The sequence below is a fragment of the Arachis ipaensis genome, chromosome B1 (assembly GCF_059453495.1).
Source record: "Arachis ipaensis isolate K30076 ecotype BB chromosome B1, ASM5945349v1, whole genome shotgun sequence".
NCBI classification, from domain to species: domain Eukaryota; kingdom Viridiplantae; phylum Streptophyta; class Magnoliopsida; order Fabales; family Fabaceae; genus Arachis; species Arachis ipaensis.
In genome coordinates this window covers 43,404,301-43,421,694 of record NC_142436.1, presented here as the reverse complement: position 1 = coordinate 43,421,694, position 17,394 = coordinate 43,404,301, and the positions used below count along the sequence as shown (strand labels likewise).

Genomic DNA, 17,394 nt, shown 5'->3' with positions numbered 1-17,394 from the left:
AGATCACTATTCATACGTTTTTATAAGAACTTGGACAAAACCTCCGCTTAAAATTCATTTTTACCACCCTTACGGGCTCCCTCATTTTTATAATTTCTCAAATTAACAACCCAATCAAGATATTAACATAACCAAAGCATCAATCACAACCTCAATTCAAAATCAATTCATATTTCCAATTCAACAAGCAATACTAAATCTATCACCATTCATAACCACCGTAGCAGCACTACAATAATATCCTCATTAATAACAAAATCACAATTAACAAATACACACATAGCTAATCTAATCACTCAATCTTTTACAGCACCATCAAACAAACCAGAGATCAACTTCAACATATTCAAACATACTCATTATCACCAATAATTTCCAATTTTATCAAAATTCACACAAAGCATTTGTAAATTATTTGCAATTACTCAATAAGCATTTTGGTATTCTTAAATTAAAGACTCTTAATTTTAAAATTACCCCCTACCTCGATTAGTTTAAACCCACAAAATTAATCGTGACTCCAACTTTGTTCTAATTCGCAGCAGCAGCAACAGCCTCAAATTGGGTTAGCAACAGCAACGGCATTAGCCATACCAACAACTCTCCGTAGTAGCAATTCCCTCAAACAGTTTGCAGTGGAAATAGCAGTGACTAAAACAAAAATCCATAATTCTTTAAGCCAGGAGGAAAACAGAGGAACAACATGAAAACAGAGCAAGGTTTAAAGCGTTACAGTTTCAAGAATAGGAGAATCAAAATCAGAATAAGAAGGCGGTACTGTCTTCGACTCTGGTAGCGGTGCACAACTCACCGGCGACCGAGGCAGCAACGGTAAGGACAGTGGCTCCTTAGACTCGCATGGCTCTGTCTCCATCTCTCCCTCGCGTCGTTCTCTTTTTCGTCTCTCCTCTACGTGATAGCGACAGGTGGTGGCTGCAACGACGTTGCGGCAGTGACTTCCCCTCACTCTCTGTTCTTTCGCTCGCGCTCTCTCTCATCTCTGTCTTGCTCGATGACAACGGTGAGTTCTAGGGCAACAGTGGTGACGGCGAGACAGCACAACGGCAGTGGCGTCTTTTCTCTATTCACAAACCTCCTATGACAGCGACGATGAAGACCTCAACGGCAGCAATAGCGAGGCGGGTTAGCAATGGCTGGAAGGCGATGGGCATGATTAACGGCATAGGCAAGACCCGGCGGCGGCGGCGGCAAGCTGGACGGCGCAGAGTGTGGCTCCCTTTTCTCCGATTCTGAGCCCTCTCTTCTCCCTTTCCATTTTTGCGTGTGTGCGTGTGAGAAGCAAGAGTGAGGAACTTAAGTGTGAGTGCGTTGGTAAGGCTGAGAGTGAGTGAGGTGAGTCTGTGTGTGTGTGTGTATATATGGGAAGGGTTGGAGGTGGGTGAGTGAGTGGCGGTGAGGAATGGTGAACGAGGCTCACTCAGGAATAAACAGGTGGTAGGGAAAGCATACGTGTAGGTGAATTAGGTAATAGGGTTAGGGTTGGTAAAATTAGGGTTTAAAATTGGAAATTTGGGATTAGAGTAGAGTATTAATTTAAAACCAAATTAATCAATATAATTAACTTTAAAAATACTATTTTATTTTTTAAATTACAAATTATTTTTTATTAAATACTTTTAATTTAAAATTATAGATAAATAAATAAATTTTTTTGAGTTCATAATATTAATCAAAACTTTTAATTATTCAATTTAAATTATATAAAATATTTATTATCTTCAATTATTAAAATTTTAAATTTCTAATACGAAAATACTTCATTATTTAGAAATTTTATAAATTCTAATAGATTTTAAACTCGAAATATCATAATATTTAATTTAAGTACTTTTTAAGAAAATAATTTTTTTTAAATATAATTATCAAATATAATAAATCGTAAATAATTTAATATTTAATTTTCAAAAAAACTCGGGTTGTTATAACGTCAGCATACAATGTTCTTATAGGTCGGACCACCTTAAACTGACTTGCAGCAATTGTCTCTACACCACACTTGTGCATGATGTTTCCCACTACAAAAGGAATTGTCACCATAAAGAGAGATAAAAAACTAGCACGCAAGTGCTACAATGAAGGCCTTAGTTTAAAAGGCAGTCCGGGAGAAAGGAAGTCAACACTATTGAGCTTGATGGTGTTCAAATCCGGGAAGAACTACACCCCCAACTTGGAGAAAAGGTAGAAGAAGTGCAAATTGAAGATCATCCTGAAAAGACAACGAATATAAGGGCTAACCTAGAAGGAGGTCAGAAAGCACAACTCATGGACCTTCTACGAAGAAATTCCAACCTCTTCGCTTGGAAAGCGTTTGATATGCCTGGTATAAATCCCGACTTGATGTCTCATAAGCTCGTTGTATACCTGGGTTCCCGACCTTATGAAAGCTCGGACTCAAATAGGGACACTGTTCATACCCATTAAATATAAAGGCACATTAAGAGCCTCCACTTATCCGACCTCTTAAGAGGTCGGACACAACAAAAAAGTCCAACTTTACTTATCCAAACAAGTAGCTGCCTCTCCAAATCTCTCCCACTATCTCTATCTCCACTAAATGATAGATCCTAACAAACTCCAAAAATAAAGGGAGCAATTATCCACCAACAAAGGTGAAACTATTCCAAAAAATGGTTATACATTCTAGTATAAATACACTGACATTCCTTAGGTATATTCATATTCTAATTTACTAAAAAAACCTGTCTAAAGTCCTTTCGGACGGTGACACCTCGGCCTAAGAACAAGTCGAACGTTGTCTCACCGGGAATTTAAATCTCGCGTTCAGGTCCAAATCAACGTTTTAGGTAACTCCAGAACATAGTATATATTTTAAAAATAAAAATATTAGGAACCAGCACTTATAGTATAAAAAAGAAATGAGTTGGCTAATATTAATTAAAGAAAAAGAAAAAAACAAATAAAATATTGATCACCTACAAATACAAGAGAAGGTATTTCATAAAAAGTGTGTCATTTTCTTTAGAAAAAAAAAAATACACTATGCTCATAAAAATAAGGTACCGAACAAAATAAAATAGGAATACAAATCACATGGAATAGATTTTTTAGTAGTTAGTAGAGAAGAAACTCAACCCGAGACACGGCTGGTTTCATTTTCATATTAGTTACTTTATTGTTCTCTTTCTTGTCTTTGGATCTTCCTCCCAAGTCATCACACGCTTAAATCCACCAACGAAAATACTTGGTTGATTCCGTAATATACGCCCAAAACCAATGGCAAAAACTTAAACCCCTCGATTTTAAATAGAACACCCCTTACTCCATTCCACATTCTTAGTTGGCTCAAAGTGTGGAATCACTTTCTCAGTTTCTCCCTCTCCCTCCAATCCGCCCCTCACCTGTTCAAAACTCATTGCCCTCTTTCGTGTTACGAAAATGATGCAGGTGATCAGTTCTACTATTCCAGCACACAATCTTCACATGTTCCAAGCAAGGCGGGCTAGCTTTAGGTGCCATCTTTCTCCCTTGAACCCCGACAACAACAACGGTAAGCTGACGTCATCGCCTTCTTCTTGTTCCACGTCAGCACCCAAGAAGGCACTAACCTCCACCACCGACTCAACTCGCTTGCACCTTGCTAACCTCGACAGGCTCCTCCACAAGGACTCGCCGCCACCACCATTGACACAACTCGCTAACCAACAACAAGAACAGCAGAACGGCGTCAAGGAAAGGGAGCAAACCACTACTGAGAAGAGGGGGAAGAGTGTTTTGGAAGGTCTCAACTTGGCGAGGTTGTGGCCTGACATGAAGGCCACGGAGGAGATGTCGCCACGCCACCTCAAACGCCTTCAGCGGATGCTGTCCAAGACGGCGGAGTACTCACCGCGGAACGCCCTCGGAAGCCGGTGGAGGGAGTACCACGGCAGCAACGACTGGAAGGGGATGTTAGATCCCCTTGATGAGAATCTCCGCCGCGAGGTGGTCCGATACGGCGAGTTCATCCAAGCGGCGTACCATTCCTTCCACTCCAATCCCGCCATGTCGGAAGAGGGACCCCCGTCTCATCGCCACGTTGCACTTCCCGACAGGTACTACAGGGTCACCAAGAGTCTGTATGCCACGTCATCGATTAACATGCCGAAATGGATTGATGATGTGGCACCAGATCTTGGATGGATGACCCAGAGATCCAGTTGGATTGGGTACGTTGCAGTTTGCGATGACACAAGGGAGATTGCAAGGATGGGGAGGAGGGACATAGTTATCTCCCTCCGTGGAACCGCCACGTGTCTTGAATGGGCTGAGAACATGCGAGCACAATTGAATGACATGCCCGAGGAGGGCCAAGGAAAGCCCAAGGTGGAGTGTGGGTTCTTGAGTTTGTTCAAGACAGAAGGAACTCACGTGCCAAGCCTGGCAGAGTCCGTGATAGAAGAAGTGAAGCGACTCATGGAAATGTACCAAGGAGAAACATTGAGCATAACCATCACCGGCCATAGTTTGGGTGCGGCTTTGGCTTTATTAGTGGCTAATGAGATAACTACTCGTGTCCCTGAAGTGCCTTCTGTGGCAGTTTTTTCTTTTGGTGGGCCTAAAGTTGGTAACAAGGCCTTTGGTGACAAAATCACTGCCCAAGGAGTTAAAGTTCTAAGAATTGTGAATTCCCAAGATGTAATCACTAGAGTACCCGGCATGTTTGTAAGCGAAGAGCTTGAGCAAACGATAAGGAACTCTAAAATTGGCGGTGTCCTTGACATGTTTGATGACAACACGCCCCTCGCTTACTCCCATGTTGGAGCCGAGCTGCGAGTTGACACCAAGATGTCGCCGTTTTTGAAGCCGGACGCTGACATGGCCTGTTGTCATGACTTGGAAGCATACCTTCATTTGGTGGATGGGTTTTTGGCTTCTAATTGTCCCTTTAGGGCGAATGCTAAAAGAAGCTTGGCAAGGTTAATGCAAGATCAAAGTGCTAATGTAAAGAAATTGTATATTAGTAAGGCTAAAGCCTTGAGTTTGAATCTTGAAAGACAAGGATCCTTCTCCATGTCACTTGAGAGGCAAGGATCGTTCTCAATGTCTGGTTGTTTGCCTAGCCCATCATAAATGAAAGTCAGATTGTAAATACATGTTGGTAAATATATCATGTATTTCATGTTGATATATAAGCTAATTTATAATTATACATAATGGGCCATACTCAATTGCTCATATACAAGTTTTAGAACTCATGATGACTATAAGCTAAGGGCTAAGGCCCTCACACTTATTCAATAACTTTCAAGGGCTATAAGCCCCTTTTCAGAGTGTTCAGACCCTAGGCTGTTGTGCACCGTACCAATTATTCATGGCGCCAAAATAATGACCCTACCAAAAGATCCAAAAGTTGACAAATGGTGGTGCAAAATTAGGTAAAGACAGATGGATTAAAGATGATGGGGATTTGGGAAAATTCAATTCATATCTTCCACCTAGTCGAAATGAAAAAGAGGATAGAAGAAGATGGAAACACACAAAGGATAAAATTTTTTCTGCAGCATCAATCTATAAAGAGAGTAATCTAGATTTAGAAGGGATGAGTTTGGCTTGGAGAATGGAGATGAAGAAGGTGTCAGTGGAGAGAAAAATTGTTGAGTGGTGAAAGGAGACTTGATAAGCATCCCAATTCACTGAGGATAATTAATGTGCTAAAATATTATGATTGAAAAATTTATTTTGTATAGAAGAGAGGATAACAGATGTGTAAATTGTCTGACTAGAAAAGTATTAAGTTAGATTTTAATATTTTGTTTTGAAATTTCTCTTTTTCAGAGTTAGTAAAACTCTTTTAGGATAATAAAGCAGGGGCTATCTTATTTGTATCTACTACTCTTTAATTTGTTTTTTGTCTGAAGTTTTTTAGCCCTATTTCAACACCAAAAACAATTAGATAAAGACAAATGTAAAATTGATAAAAACAATAAGTATTTTTGTCTCTTTAAATAAATATTTTAAATTTAAGTAGTGATAATGAAAAAATAGTTTTTAGAATAATTATAAACTGCTCAATTATCAAAATATGGCACTATTTGAATTAGGATATAGAAATTGGAATTCTGTTCTAAAAAAATTTAAAAAAACAAGATAAAGAAATTGGACCATTCAGTTTTAATTTCTCCTATAATTTAAAAAAATATAAAAAATTATAATGTTATCTTATTTTTATAAAGGAAAAATTAGCCAGATTTATTACCATAGACTTAAAATAACTAAAAATAATTCCAATGAGCACTGGTCAGTGGTCACCCTCTAACAAAGGCCACAGTTCAACTACTAGATGGTCGCCCTCTAGCATTTATTTCCTCATTTATTGGAGACACATTACTGGCACTGTGAGGTATTATTTTTGTTCCCTACTTCCCTTCATCCCCCAGCATATATGAAACATGTCTAACTAAAAAATGGAAAATTAAAATCCTGATGTAAATAGCAAGACATAGATGAGAAAGGTATACCCCGAACTACTTTTGATTTAAGAAGTGTTCTTATACCCTTCTCATATCATACTTTCTTTCACTAGTAGGGGAGAAGCTTCTTCTTTACTATGATTCGAGAGCTGTTACACCCTCCAATTCTTGGGTCTTACCATTATGAGTTAATTAACTAAATGTCCTCTGTTATATTTGAGTATAGGATACATAAAACTTGAAACTGACTTTTTTTTTAAAATATCTTTAAGAGATAATGAGTACAGAAGTTACCATTATTTATTAATATAGTTTTTTTTTAACATAAATGTATTTTTTTTAAGTACTAATAATACATATAAGTTAGATTCATTGTATATTTTTACTTTCTTATCAAAATAACTAGCGAATTACATTTTATTGGCTTTCTTTTCAATCACTTTTTTAATTTTTCTTTTTCTTTAATTTCAATTTATTATTATTTTTTGGGATGGGGGTTGGGAAAACAATTTGTTTAAAGAATCCAAGAATGAAAAGGTAAAAACAGAAAAGAGATATAAAGAGACGTGCTTAGCATGTTCAGTTTTTTGCTATGTTTAAATTTTCCTGTGTGTAATTACTAATTAGACATCTAACATGTTTTTTTTAGAAGAAATTTGGTAGTTGTAATAAAGATGCTCTTGAAATAAGTGGATGGAGACACCGACACACTGACATGATGTTCTATGCAGTTGTTTCTATAACACATGATTTTCATGTTTTTCTACCCCGTTATAATTCTTTACAGAAACTAACACAAGTGTGTTTGATTTAGTGTTTGAAACATTAAACATATGTTTAGTCTTTTTAAAAATTTTATTTTTTATTTGGTTATTTTTTTCTAAATGTAAAAGTAATTTTATAGTTTAATCCAAATTTAAGTGAGCCAAAAAAGTTTAATTTTTACATTCAGTTTTTATCATTAAATCATTAATTGAAAAAATTTATTTTCTATCTAATAATTCTGTGTTCTTCATTGTTTATATAATAAATTTTATTATTTTTATAATTTTTTAATATTATCTCATGTTTTTATGAATTTTTTATTATTTTTTATATGATTTTTTTATGCCTTTTTATATTTTTCTTTTGTATGGAGTTTTTTTTATTAAAAAGAAAAAATTAAGTAAAAAACTAATATAAAAATAATATTAAAATCATAAGTATTGAAAATATAGCTAAAAAAATACTGAGAATACTTCAAAAAAAAATATTAGAATTTATTTTAATATCTAAAATAAAATAATAAGATAATATAAAATAATTATTTAAATTTGTGTCTTTCATTAATTTTTTATCTAAAAATAATTTTAAATAATATAATTCAAACAACATTTAGTTTACTACAATCCATTTTGATATAAAAGTTGTCAAATATAAATTACATTAATACTAATGTATTAACCATAAAAAAAAGTCCCCGAATTATTCTGATGATAACAAAAATGCCCCAAACTTTTGTTATCGACAAAATACTCTTAAATAATTTAAAAACGTGCCAAAACTGCACAATCATGAAAAGAATGATGAAAACGTGGCAGACAGAGTAGTATATGTGGCAAACAAAAAAGCTAATATGGCCTGTTATTTTTATCCAAAATTTTAAAACCCTGAATCCTAATTTCTTCTCATCTTCTTCCATTCTCTCACATTTCCTTTCATAGTCCCGAACTCACTAACCCACCTTCTAACCCACTTACCATCTACAGCAGGGCGAACCACCATTGTCGCAGCTCCATCCCTTTTCCTATTCTCTACTTCTCTTCTTGTCTTACTTAACCCATGCTCACTATCCATATCTTCTTCTCTCACTTCTTCTCACTCGCTCTCCCTTTCTCAACAACGCCAAAATGTCGAAGTTGATGAAGACGCTACCATGCACCGCATGCATTCCAAAGCCTTACCAAAAATTGCGTCGAGAATTCACTTTCTTACTGCTTTTTCTCCTAGCCAATGGTCCTGGCTCACGCTACTTTTCCTTGGTAGCAGGATCTGTATCGCATTGCTCCTCCTTGACTAGTTGTCATTCCTATAAATTCTCTATTGTCAGTGGTTCTCGCTCGCGCTACTCCTTCCTTGTCAATGGTCCACCACTGCTTCGGCTTTCTACCGGAGTCTTGATTGTTTTAGTTGTTCTTTTTGTGAAATTCTTTTATTTAGATTATTGAAGATTACTTATTAATGCTATTATTGTTAGTGAATTATGGTTTTAATGAAAATTAGATTTTTTTTTTCTTTTTAATTTGGATCTGTTTCAATTGATAAAGTTCAATTTGGTTTTGGAAAGAAAGTTCGGTTGAAAAAAAAAGGAGAATAGTAGATCTGAAGATTTGTTCCGATGCTTATTATCTCCTTCTATTCTTTTAGATATCTGAAAATTATTCTAATTTGGGTCTCTTTTTTTTGCATTGAGATTTTGGAGAGGAAAATGGATATTGATGGTGAGGAGGTGAGAGAAGAAAATCGAGTGAGAGAGAGTGAGAAGAAGTTAGAAAAGAAGAAAGGGAGAGGATAGAGAGGGGGATGGAGCTACGACAGTGGTGGTTCGCCCGTGGCTTTATCACGACGGACAGAGGTGCTAGTGACTTACTGAGTTAGAGGGTAGGTAAGTGAGAGGAGGTATGAGGGAAGAGAAAAGGGTGATTTTTGTTTGCCAAATACGCCACTTTGTTTGCCACATCATACCAAAATGTTAACAGACCACCTCTGTTTATATGGATGTGCAGTTTTGTTGTGTTTTTAAAATGTTTAAAGGTCTTTTTGTTGATAAAAAAAAGTTGGAGGCATTTTTGTCAGCGTTAAAATAATTCGAGGACATTTTTAGTGGTTAACCCTCATACCAACTCACTTCTAATAAAAATCAAATTTACAAATCAATTTTATGCAAACTTTCGTTTACAAACTTCAATCCAAAGACACACATTTCAGTTATATACAAGGTTTTGAGAAGCGAATTATAACAACCAGTTTAACTACATTAATAGATAACTGATTATCAAATCCATTTGATTTAGGACAAAAGAATGTTGCAAATAAATTTAATCAATAATTGAAAAATATGTTAAAGAACTGATATATTATTAATGAATCGATTTGATATTTTAGAAATTCAAGAAACAGTTGGGCTACACATCCAAGTAAATTTTCATCCAAGTTCATCCAAGCAGGCCTGGTGCACGGATTCCCACACTCCACATAACTGAACTAGCAAGTGCACTGGGTCGTCCAAGTAATACCTAAGGTGAGTCAGGATCGATCCCACGAGGATTGTCGGCTTGGATCAAACAGTGGTTATCTTGTAAATCTTAGTCAGGCGGATAGAAAAGTTGTGTAGTTGTTTAAGCGCATAAAAGTAAAATAAAGATAACGTTACTCAATTATTGTGAATCTAATGATAAGAAGATGGTTAAGACTTCGAAGATGTTTTGTTCTTCTGGATCAATACCTTCTTACTATCTACTCCAACTGTGAATGATTTCTTCTATAGCAGGCTGTATGTGATTAATGCCGGTTGAGAGGCCGCTAATCTTCCTCTAGGCTGAACACCAGGTTTAGTGGGCATCCAGTCTAAATGAGGGTAGCTCTTACAGTTCATCCCCTTGGTGATCCTACTCAAAACGCCACAGACAAGGTCGAATCTTTCGGATCAGAGAATGATGTGCCTTGATTCTAGCCTTTAGCACAAAGACCCTAATCTCCCCATACCTCGGCTAAACTGATGTCTCGAGAAGTCCCCAACGAAGTCATGGATTAGCCGTCTAAGAGATGTATCCTCAAGCTAGTGGTTCATTGATATCCGATGAAAGACGCTCGCTAAACCCATATAGAATAGAGATAACTTGTGACGGTTCAACTCATTCATAAGGTTGAAGAACGAAGGTACATCTTAAAAAAGAATTAAACACGAATTGAAATAGAACAATAGTGCTTTTACTAATCCATAAAACTCAGCAGAGCTCCTAAACTTAACCTAGGAGGTTTAGTGGCTCATACTGTACAATGAAACTCAAAAATATGAAATAATGTTCTATGGTGGTGGTCGAATATCTTAAAACAAGAGTGATCTTCTCCTATATATACTAATCTAACAAAAAGGATTACAGAAATATGATAGGCTTAGGCTTGTAATGCGAAAATCCACTTCCGGGGTCCACTTGGTGAGTGTTTGGGATGAGCTGAGAGTGTCTCCACGTGCTAGTGGGCTCCTTGGGCATTGAACGCCTGCTTGGGACACCTCTTTGGGCGTTGGACACTAGCTGCTCCCTTTTGGGCGTCCAACGCCAGGAAAGGGGGTAGATGATTGGCGTTAAACGCCAGTTTTGGGCCTTCATCTCCAAAGACAAGTATGAACTAATATATATTGCTGGAAAGCCCTGGATGTTAGCTTTCCATATCCGTTGAGAATGCTCCATTTGGATATCTGTAGCTCCATAAATTCTTGCTTGAATGCATGGAGGTCAGATCCTGATAGCATCTGCTACGCTTTCCTTGCCTCTGAATCAGACTTTGTCAAAACTCTCAGATTTCAACTAGAAAATACCTAAAATCACAATAAAACACAAAAACTCATAATAGAACCCAAAATGTGAATTTTACACCAAAACCTATGAAAACATAATAAAACTTAAACAAAACATGCTAAAAACTATATGAAAATGATGTCAAAAAGCGTATAAAATATCCGCTCATCAATTCATGAGAGCTCCTAGGTACCGAGAAACTTGCTCTTCCCTAGTTTCCTCATCTTCATCAGAGGAAGAGTATTCATCAGAACTCGTGAATTGCAAGAGTGCTTGCAAGAGGACCTCTATGGTCTCTACATGAGCCTTGGCTTCCTTTAATTCTTGGATACGGACTTCATCAGTGGGTGTTGAATACTCAGTAGGAACATCCTTACTGGCGTTCAACTCCATCTCTTATGGCTTTTTGGGCGTTGAATGCTCAGTAGGGATATCTTCACTGGCGTTCAACGCCAGCTTCTCTGCCAATTTGGGCGTTGAACACCAGTAGGATCATCCTTACTGGCGTTCAACGCCAGCTCTTGTGCCAGTTTGGGTGTTGAACGCCCAGTAAGGTCCTCCTTATTGGCGTTCAACGCCATTAAAGGTGTAGCATTGGGCGTTGGACGCCCAGTAAGGACTTCATTACTGGCGTTCAACACCAGATTACTCTCTTCAGATTCGACCTCAACTTCAGTAGTGATGGCCTTGCACTCTTCTCTTGGGTTTACTTTAGTGTTACTAGGAAGAGTGTTAGGCGGAGTCTCAGGAATTCTCTTACTCAGTTGACCAACTTGTACCTCCAAATTTCTGATGGAGGATCTTGTTTCAGTTGTGAAACTATAAGAGGTCTTAGAGAGAATGGAGACTATAGTGACTAAGTCAGAAAGGCTCTGCCTAGGAGTCTCCATATGTTCCTGAAAAGATGGGAATGGTGGCCTGTTGTTGAACCTATTCTGGGTTTTTCCACCTTGATTATTATTGAAACCTTGCTGAGGCTTCTGTTGATCCTTCCATGAAAGGTTAGGATGATTCTTCTATGAAGGGTTGTTGTTATTTCCATAGGGTTCTCCCATGTAATTCACCTCCTCCATCATGGGTTGGTCAAGATCATAAGCTTCTCCTTCAGAGAAAGATTCTTTAGTGCTGCCAATTGCAGTTTGTATTCCAGTCAAATGCTGAGAGATCATATTGACCTATTCGGTCAAGATATTGTTATGAGCCAATATGGCATTCAGAGTGTCTACTTCAAGAACTCCTTTCTTCTGAGCTATCCCATTATTCACAGGGTTTCTCTTAGAAGTGTACATGAATTGGTTGTTTGCAACCATCTTAATGAGTTCTCTTGGTTGTTTTCTTTAAGTGGAGTAATCCACCTACAAAGCTGTCCAATGATATTTTGGACATCTCAGAGAGACCATCATAGAAGATGCCTAAGATAGACCATTCTAAGAGCATGTTAGAAGGACATCTCCTAATCAGTTTCTTGTATCTTTTCCAAGCTTCATAAAGGGATTCACCTTCTTTTTGTCTAAGGGTTTGAACTTCCACTCTGATTTTGCTCATCTTTTGAGGTGGAAAGAACTTGGTCAAGAAAGTATTGACCAATTTTCCCAAGAGTCTAGGCTTTCCTTAGATTGATAGTCCAACCATATCCTAGCTCTGTCTCTGACTGCAAAGGGAAACAACATAAGTCTGTAGACCTCAGGATCCACTCCATTTGTCTTAACAGGGTCATAAATTTGCAAGAATTCAGATAGAAACTGATGTGGATCTTCTAGTGGAAGTTAATGCGTGAGCATCTTCTCTATATTTTCCTAGTGAATTTGCACTTGAATTGCTAAGTTTAATCAAGATTTAATATATTTTAGCCACTATGAATGCTACTTTGAATTGTGTGCAATTTTGTTTATTTCAGGTAGTAGTTTGGACGAATTTCACGGAGTTTAAGTCAAAGCTAGAGAATGGGGAGAGTGAAGAATTGTTGCTGCATCCTCCACGCTGAACTTGGCTCTTTCCAAGTTCAGCGCCAGCCCAACGCTTGAAGGGAAAAATCACACATCACCCCACGCTGAACTTGGGTTAATCCAAGTTCAGCGTGGACTCAAGGGAAACCAATAAAGAAGCCTCTGCCTCTTCCACGCTGAACTTGGCTCCTTCCAGGTTCAGCACCAGTTCAAACCTCTAAAGGGGTTAGATACATATACTACTCCACGCTGAACTTGAGAATTTCCAAGTTCAGCGTGGACCTTAATGAATCAAGTGGTCCCCAATTCGTCCAGAGGCTGCACGAGAAGCATTTAATCAATTTTGATTAAACTTTATTTATTTTATAAATAGGAAAATATATTATTTAATTTTTAGAAAATATACTTTACATTAATTTAGATTAGAAATAAAAGGAAAAAGAATCATCCATTCAGGCTAATCTAATCTCTTCTCTTCTACCTCATTCCGCAATTTACAGTTTTTGAGAATCCTAGTTTTCTCTCTGAACCATGAGCAACTAAACCTCCACTGTTAAGGTTAGGAGCTCTGTCTATTGTATGGATTGATACTATTACTTTTCTATTTTAATTCATGTACTGATTTCTGTTTAAAGAATTGTTTTCGTTCTTTATTTTATGAATTTGGGTGGAATGGAAGTATGACCCTTATTCTAATTGAGTTGTTGTATAACTTGGAAAAGCTATTTACTTGAACAACAGCTTGAAAACAATTTCTCCTAAATTTCTAATTATTTGGACTTAATGGGATACGTGACATATAATCCTCTTATATTTGGGTAATTAGGATTTTTGTGGCATATAACTAGAATTGAACTTCACCCTCTAATTGGAATTAAGTGACCAAGGAATTGGCGGATGATGAAGGTTAGAGGAGACTAAAAAGGTCTAAGAAATTAGGGTTTAGTCACATATAGTTTACCATAAATGGAATCTTGCATAATTAAAATAGTTAATAAGAAAAGTCAATCCGGAAGATAAATATTCTAAAGCCTTAACTGTTTTCTCCATATATATTTCACCTCAGTTTACTGTTTGCTTTCTGATTCTCTGAATTACTGTTAATGCTTTTGAACCTTCAAACACCATTTTCTGTTTGTCTGACTAAGATAATCACTCAATCATTGTTGCTTGATCCATCAATCCTCGTGGGATCGACCCTCACTCACCTGAGGTATTACTTGGAACGACCCAGTGCACTTGCCGGCTAGTTTGTGGATTGTAAATTCTGCACCAGAAGTCCATAGAATTTGCAATTCTGTTGCATTAGAGAGACTAATTGAGGATTAAGCTCAAAGTTGTTTGCTCTAATGGTAGGTATGGAGATAGTTCTTTCATAGAAATCAGAAGTTGGCATGGTGTATTCACCAAGAACCTTTCTTGCATCTCCTTCATTATTAGGCTCGGTTGCCATGTTTTCAGCTTCTTGTTCGAAAATCTTTGCGAGATCTTTTCCGGAGTATTGTGCTTTAGCTTGTTGCAAATTCCTCCTTAGAGTCCTCTCAGGTACAGGATCAGGATTTAAGAGAGGTTCTTTATCCCGGTTGCTGCTCATAAACAAGAAAAGAAAACCAAGAAAGAAGAAGAATGTGAGCTCTATGTTTAAGAACAGATGACTCCCTGTGAGATGTGAAGAAGAAAGAAGAATGAAGATAGAGAGAAGATAAGAAAAATTCGAGTAAAAGGTAAGAAGAATTCGAAAATTAGAAGTAAAAAGAGAAATAAGAAACAAAGATATTTTATTTATTAATTGAATTCGAAATAATAAGATTTGAAAATTAAAGTGTGATTTTCAAAAAAAAGAGAGATAAATAGAAGAAGAATTTTCGAAAATAAAAGAGAGAGGAATTAGTTAGGAAGTTTTGAAAAAAAAGAAAGAGAAAACAAGTAACTAATTAAGAAAGATTTAAAATTAAGATACGATAGAAGATTAGAAAAGATTTTACTTTTGAAAATTTGAAATTAGAAAAGATAAGATAAGAATTTGAAAAGATTTAAAAAAGATTTGAAAGAGATAAGATTTGAAATTGATTTTTGAAAAAGATTTGATTTTGAAACTTGAAATTTTAAATTTTAAATTTTAAATTTTGAAATTGAATTTTAAAATTTGAATTTGAAATAAGATAAAATAAGATTTTTGAATTTTAAAGAAAGATAAAAAGATAAAATAGTGATTTGAAAAAGATATGATTTTTGAAAAGATTTGATTTTAAAAAGATTTGAATTTGAAATTTAAAACTAAGATAAGATAAGATAATGATTTTAAAATTAAAATTTGAAATTTTTGTTGCAATTTTTGAAAATTAAAGTAAAAAGATAGAAAACATATATATTTTTTTTGAATTAATGAAGAAGACACCAAACTTAAAATTTTTAGATCTAAAGACACTAAGTTTCAAAAATCTTAAAGAAAAACACCTAAAGACACCAAACTTAAAATTTTAAAGATCAAGACAAGAAGAAAAACAAGAACAACTTGAAGACTAAGAAGGGCACCAAGAACAAACTCGAAAATTTCAAAGTAATTCAAGAATATGCAGTGGACACCAAACATAAGATTTGACACTAGACTCAAACAAAAGACACTATTTTTGAAAATTTTTAGAAAAAGACTCAAGAAAGTTTGAACTCTAACAAGAACAAGAACAAAAGACTCAAACCAAAGATAAAGATTAATAAAGAAAAGAAAAGATTTTTGAAATTTTTTTATTTTTTTGAAAAAAAAATAAAAGACTCAAACAAAATTAAAAACAATACCTAATCTAAGCAACAAAATAATCCGTTAGTTTGTTCAAACTCGAACAATCCCTGGCAACGACGCTAAAAACTTGGTGTGCGGATTCCCACACTCCTCACAACTGAACCAGCAAGTGCATTGGGTTGTCCTAGTAATACCTGAGGTGAGTCAGGGTCGATCCCACGAGGATTCTCGGCTTGGATCAAACAGTAGTTATCTTGTAAATCTTAGTCAGGCGGATAGAAAAGTTGTGTAGTTGTTTAAACGCATAAAAGTAAAATAAAGATAACGTTACTCAGTGATTGTAAATCTAGTGATAAGAAGATGGTTAAGACTTCGGAGATGCTTTGTTCTTCTGGATCAATACCTTCTTACTATCTACTCCAACTGTGAATGATTTATTCTATAGCAGGCTGTATGTGATCAATGCCGGTTGAGAGGCCGCTAATCTTCCTCTAGGCTGAACACCAGGTTTAGTGCGCATCCAGTCTGAATGAGGGTGAAGCTCCTGCAGTTCATCCCCTTGGTGATCCTACTCAAAACGCCATAGACAAGGTCGAATCTTTCGGATCAGAGAATGATGTGCCTTGATTCTAGCCTTTACCACAAAGACCCTAATCTCCCCATACCTTGGCTGAACTGATGTCTCGAGAAGTCCCCAATGAAGTTGTGGAATAGCCGTCTAAGAGATGTACCCGAAGCTAGTGGTTAATTGATATCCGATGAAAGACGCTCGCTGATCCCATGTAGAATAGAGATAACTTGTGACGGTTCAACTCATTCATAAGGTTGAAGAATGAAGATACATCTTAGGAGAGAATCAAACACGAATTGAAATAGAACAGTAGTGCTTTTATTAATCCATAAAACTCAACAAAGCTCCTAACCTTAACCTAGGAGGTTTAGTGGCTCATACTGTACAATGAAACTCAAAAATATGAAATAATGTTCTATGGTGGTGGTCGAAGATCTTAAAACAAGAGTGATCTTCTCCTATATATACTAATCTAATAACTAAGGATTACAGAAATATGATAGGCTTAGGCTTGTAGTGCAAAAATCCACTTTCGGAACCCACTTGGTAAGTATTTGGGATGAGTTGAGGGTGTCTCCACTTGCTAGTGGGCTTCTTGGGCATTGAACGCCTTCTTGGGACACCTTTTTGGGTGTTGGACGCCAGCTGCTCCCTTTTGGGCGTCCAACGCCAGAAAGGGGGTAGATGGCTGGCGTTGAACGCTAGTTTTGGGCCTTTATCTCCAAAGACAAATATAAACTATTATATATTTCTGGAAAGCCCTGTATGTTAGCTTTCTATATCCGTTAAGAACACTCCATTTGGATATTTGTAGCTCTAGAAATGCTTGCTTGAATGCACGGAGGTCAGATCCTGACAGCATCTGCTACGCTTTCCTTGCCTCTGAATCAGACATTGTCAAAACTCTCAAATTTCAGCCAGAAAATACTTGAAATCACCATAAAACACAACAACTCATAGTAGAATCCAAAAATGTGAATTTTACACCAAAACCTATGAAAACATAAAAAAAAAACTTAAGCAAAACATGCTATAAACTCTATGAAAATAATGTCAAAAAGCGTATAAAATATCCACTCATCAAGGCCCAAAACCAAAAAACCCAATCTCATTAAATAAACATGTATTACATGCATCGAAATCCCCT

At 36.4% G+C, this 17,394-nt stretch overlaps 1 pseudogene across 1 annotated transcript; it reads left to right on the top strand.

Moving 5' to 3' along the window:
• The first annotated feature begins 3,208 nt into the window (after window positions 1-3,208).
• LOC107629473 (phospholipase A1-Ibeta2, chloroplastic pseudogene) lies at window positions 3,209-5,196 on the top strand (annotated as a pseudogene). Its single transcript, XR_015902335.1, has one exon. The product of XR_015902335.1 is annotated as a phospholipase A1-Ibeta2, chloroplastic pseudogene (transcript).
• Window positions 5,197-17,394: the final 12,198 nt, after the last annotated feature.